The sequence below is a fragment of the Marmota flaviventris genome, chromosome 10 (genome assembly GCF_047511675.1).
Source record: "Marmota flaviventris isolate mMarFla1 chromosome 10, mMarFla1.hap1, whole genome shotgun sequence".
Taxonomy (NCBI): Eukaryota; Metazoa; Chordata; class Mammalia; order Rodentia; family Sciuridae; genus Marmota; species Marmota flaviventris.
The window spans coordinates 112,050,058-112,055,482 of NC_092507.1; the positions used below are offsets into that span (position 1 = coordinate 112,050,058).

The 5,425-nt window shown below is 42.9% G+C and overlaps 1 long non-coding RNA gene across 1 annotated transcript; it reads left to right on the top strand.

Annotated features, from left to right (window-relative positions):
• Window positions 1-182: 182 nt before the first annotated feature.
• LOC139707284 (uncharacterized) lies at window positions 183-3,354 on the top strand. Its single transcript, XR_011708921.1, has 2 exons — window positions 183-261; window positions 3,061-3,354. It is a non-coding gene; the product is annotated as an uncharacterized lncRNA (long non-coding RNA).
• The last annotated feature ends 2,071 nt before the right edge of the window (window positions 3,355-5,425 follow it).

Sequence of the window (5,425 nt, forward strand, 5' to 3'; positions counted from 1 at the left end):
GGTTGAGGGCCGACTCGGAGCTAACAGGACGCCCGAGGCAGGCCAGCAGAACCCGCGGTCACATCCCCGCCCGCCGGACCAGCGGCTCCGCAGGGAGGGGCCTGCAGCCGCCTCACCAGCTCCCGGGACCTCAGGCCGCCATGACACCGGAAACCAGAGCGCGCCCGGGTCTCAGAAGCAGGAAATGAAGGAAAACCCATCCCACAGACTGAAAGAGGCGGGCCCAGGAGGGGCGGGGCCGGAGAGAAGGACCTTAAAGAGGTAAAACCTAATTACTGGGTACCTGCTATTCCAGGTCCAGTGCTAACCACTGTCCCACGAATTACCTGAAACTACATCTGGTCAGTTTTCTTATTGAGGCACTCTGTCTCACTAACAGGAACCCAGGAAAATAAAACTCTTCCTAATTTCTCACAGAAGGAATCCCAAGAGAAATATCCCAATTTACCAAAGGAGAGGGCTTACCATCATCTCCAGGCCCCATGATCTCTAGCCCTAATTAGGTACCAGATGCTTGTCCTTCTCTGTTCACCTTGCCTGTATCTGCTTCCTCAAACAGCATCCACCTAAGCAAAAGTGGATCTTTAACCGTCTTTTTTTATTCTACTGTTTTACATATTTAACAAAAATTTATTAATTAACGAATGTGGCAAATATGAATCGGTTTCACAAACTAGAGTTTGTTTAAAATATAATCTTCTTTTCAGTAATTACTTTTTCCTTTTGTTGTCAGGGGGCAAAATTGCAACATATGCAGTTGAGGGGAGAAATAAGGAATGTCCACGAGTTTTTGCCCCTTTCAATGCTTTTTTCACTCAATTACTCAATGTAATTCCACTCTATACGTTCTTAATCCAGAAAATGACAATCCTTAATGTTAGGCACTGCAATAGACATAATCAATTCACTGCAAACAATTTTAGATTAATCAATTCACAAGCAAACAATTCTAGATTAATTCTAAGCACTATAAACACACTTAATCATGACAGGCTAATGACAGATATTTGTTCTGTATGCTAAGTTTAAAAGTCTTAAACCTTAGGCTTTATGTCCAGCAGATGTACACTCACTTAGATCACGATGACCAGGTCCGGAACCAAGGCGGGCTTTTCCTGGTGTGGAGTGAACAAGGGGCTGAGGAGAGGGTCCTAAGGAGAAATTGTGGCTCTCACCAGGGTCCAGAGGAGGCGGTAGGGTTTGAAGAGTGGTAAGGATCACGCAGAGGATCAGGAAACGATGACAAGTGATGGGATGTCAGGTCCTCATCAGGCTCTCCAGCTTGAATGCATCCTTGTTTCTGCTGGCTGAATCCCTGTTCATCAACTCTATTATATATACTAAATTTGGGGGCTTTTGACCCTCCTTTCAATCTTTATCAGCTGTCAGGAGACTTCTCAGTGACATCATATACCCTGGAGTCAGAAACCTCTGGTGTGGTGATCTCCACCCTGATCTTCTTGCCTTTCCCTCTTATCAGATGAGGACAGACTGCCAGGGGACTTCTCTCTGTTTATCAGGGTGAGGGGAAGTAACTTGTCTGAGGCCACACTGGAGGGCTCTGTGGGTGTGCCTGGTGAGACACAGGTTTCAAACTGGAGTTTTTAAAATGGAATTGCTTAGGCTCAGGCCTAAGGCCATCCTCACACCTTTTTAAGTCCCTTTCTGATCTGGTGGCAGAAACAGTTTCAGACAATCTGCCTCCATCTCAGTTTCTCAGATTTTATCTAAGTTCCTAACTAGATGAGATGGCTTGCCAAGTGGAGAGGTTAAGGAGCCATCTGCTTTTCAATATCATCAGTCATCATTTTTGGTTGCCAATGAGATATGCCCGATTTCTGTCTGTATGGACCCTTCAGACTCTGGAACAGCAAGAGCGGTGTGCACTTTCTTACTGTTTCTAAGAAGCATTTTCTGTAAGTCTGAAGTCCACACAAAACTATTGAGGGCTTCAGCTTTGGGAATATAAAAATCAAGTAAAGACCCACAGGACTTTGTGATTTTGCAACCACATGGCTCCTTGAAGTACATAATTAATCTGCTTATATGAAGGAAGGGCAAAATGGAGAAACAAGGAATGGGTAAGGAAGTGGAGAATATAGCTGCATTAAGTCTTGAATACAAGGAAGAGAGGAAATAAAAATAGACTCTGATTTCAAGGAACTTGGAGTTGTTAGAATTAATTAGACATGTATAATATTATGATCCAAGGTTTAAAGGTTTAAATACTCTAAAAGAAGTGCACATAAAAGAAGAGTTCCGAGGAATTCATACGTTAGAGAGATGTTGAGTAAAGAGAAGCATCTAATGCCTGCCCATCTTGTTGAAATAGAGTATATTGTAAATCAGAGTAAATGCTGGTATTTTAGAAGTTGACTAGGTCCTCCTTGTGAAAAATATTCATTTTTACAATCCATATTTTTGGTGGGTGTAGTGATGTTCACCTGTAACACCAGCAACTGGGAAGATTGGGCAGACCCTGTCTCAAAATTAAAAACAAAACAAAACAAAAACAAGCTAAAGAGAACTGGGGATGTAGAGCACTGGTAAATTTTCCCTGGATTCAATCCCCAGTACTAAAAGAAAAAAAAAAGAAGAAAAAGAATAATAAATACTTTTATTGAACACTAGAAATAAAAGCTATCAGTCTGAAAATATTCCCTAGTGAAGCTTTATTTCTTTCTGTTTTTCAAGCCTCTTTTACACTATGATGTCTTCTCATTGCTCTACTTGTTAACAAACAAGGTAAGGAAACTAAATAATGGAATTGAACTGTAAGCAAATATGATACCAAGAATAATCCAAATCAGATATTCATTAGAATACCCTTAACAGAAGGGTGGGCATGTGTTTTAATTTTTGAGCTCTTGAAGACCAAAATCCTTCAAGCATGAAAGTAATTATCCTCTATAGTAGCCATTATTCAAAATGGCCACTAATGATTCTTTCTCCTAGTATTTACACCTTCCTATAGTCCCTTCTCACAATGAATAGAGATTACCTGTGTAACCAAGTGGACATTGTAGAAATAATGATATGACTTCCTATGTCATATTGCAGTTTCTCTACCTTGTCATCTCTTTGATCACTTACCTTGGGAGAAGCTAGCTCTTTTGTCCTGAAGACCCTCGAATTGGAGAAGACGACATAGTGAGGAACTGTGGCGTTCTGACAACAGCATTTTAGTGAGCCTCCTTGGAAATGGATCTTCTTGTCCCAGTCAAGTAATTCTAGCTGAAGTATTGATAGCAAATTCATGAGAGACCCCTAAGCTAGAAACATTCAGCTAAACCACTTTTGAATCCTGTCCTATAGAAAGTATTGGTAATAATAAATGTCTACTGTTGTTTTCAATTGATAAGTTTGGGAGTAATCTGTAATAGGATAAATAACTGTACACTAGAAAGAAAGAAATATTTGATGAATAGAAGCAAAATTTAACATTACCACAAAAAAAAACTTTGCTGACCAGTTATATACATTTATGCAGTAATCAGCAAAAAGTACTTGACAAATACATGACTTACCTTGTGCATGCCAGTATAAACAACCCAAATAAGCCTGTGGTTAATTTATCTTTTGTAATTCTTATCTCTGTAAGGATGAAACAAGCTAATAGGTGTGAAAAGAATTTGAAAGCTATAAAACATGGTATTGCTGTTTTTATTTTGCTATAAAGACAATTGAAGTAGAAGTGGAGAAGTCACAAAGAGACGATCTTATTTGTCTCCAATTAGCTTTTGTCTGAAAAGTAGGTGCCTAATAATATAGTCAAAATACTAATTGTACAAACTACTAATGAAAACCAGTCTGGTCCTCTTCTCCTTAGGCCAGAGACAGATGATTCTAGGGAGGGTTTTGCTTGGCCCCAAATCCAAAAAGGTGAAAAAGACCAGTAATTTAAAATCATTCATTTATTTGTTAATTTATTAGCTCATTATTTCAAAGTTAAAAGTGCATCAAACACGCCTAGCATTTATTATTTTAATCACAAACCTACAGACCCCTCAGTATACCCTCCTTGGGGCCTGGCCCCAGCAATCCAAAGCTGATGACTGCCGCAGTCTGGCTGGGCACAAAATAACCGGGCCACCACACCGCCTTGTAGATTCAAACAGCAATTCTTTATTCCCGAACTCTCACCGGCACTCTACACGCACGTTCTGGGAAAATTCACCCTCCACCGGGCTCTGCGTACCAAATACTCTCAGAACCCCACGAGAACTCCACGGGAACTGAAGGAGCGAGAACTCCACGGGAACTGAAGGAGCGGGCGGGAACTCAAGGAGTGGGCGCCTGAGGCAGCAGGATCCGCCCTATTCCCAACAGAATCCACCCTAAACCTGGAACCACCCTAATCCAACAGGATCTACCCTAAACCCGGAGCCGCCCTAATCCCTGAGCAAGGTCACCTTACAAATCAAAACTCTCAAACATTCATGCAATGTCACTGCAAATGACCTGGGTCCAAGGCAAGCCCATTTCCACAATGGAGAGTCCTCCCTCTAAGCAACATTGGGTAGGCTGACAAGGAAATTGCCATGCGTCATTCCTACTTGGCTATGGCTCTCAGCAGATGACCTTGGGTATAGTCAGCAGGAGAGGTTGGGATGGGTAAGGAGTGTCTCTTGATAACTCTGAAATGGGGGAATCCTCCAAATGAAGAACTGAGTGGGGGCCAGAGGTTGGGGATAACCTAGCTTATGAGTAGGGGGGACAATAAAAAATCAGTTAAACAAATGAGAGAGGGTACAATACACTTTTGCAACCCTTCCTCCAAGCCTCTGCCTTGTAAGGGAGACTGTCTTTTTCCTGGGCAGGGATCTCCATGGAGGGGCCCCTTCCTTCACCCTGTTCTACATTCTGAACAACAGTACTGGGGTACTGGACACCTGGTCTGGATCCCCACTAACCCCATCATCTCCCCATACTTTCCCTAAAGGAAGAAGACAGGCTTAACTCTCACTCCAGATCTAGGTTGGAAGAATAAAACTGTAGAATTTCAAGATCTGTCCTCTTCCCCAAGAGCAGAGTTAGCTCAGAGCCCTCCTAGATCAGGTCAGGTTGGTCCCAGGTTAAGGTGGGGAGCTTAAGTACTGCTCCTCCCTGCTGAGTGAAATGCTTGCATGAGATGTTGCTAAGGGTCAAGGGTAGGGCTGTGGTCTTCAGTTGGGATGGCCTGCTCCTACTGACTCCTTCACACCTGAAACACCTGTGCTGGACTCTTCCTATAGAGAAGGGATAGAATGGGGCCTGGCCTCCATTCCCAGAAGGTCAGGACTCAAGTTCCCATGGGAAGAGGCTGGGTCATGTCCTCACTTCTATTCTTTGTTTGGACAGGGCAGGGTTCATGGGGAAGGAGATGGGCTTAAATCCCCCAGGGGTGGGACCTCCTCTTCCAGGGCCAAGATGGGCTATACTGGCA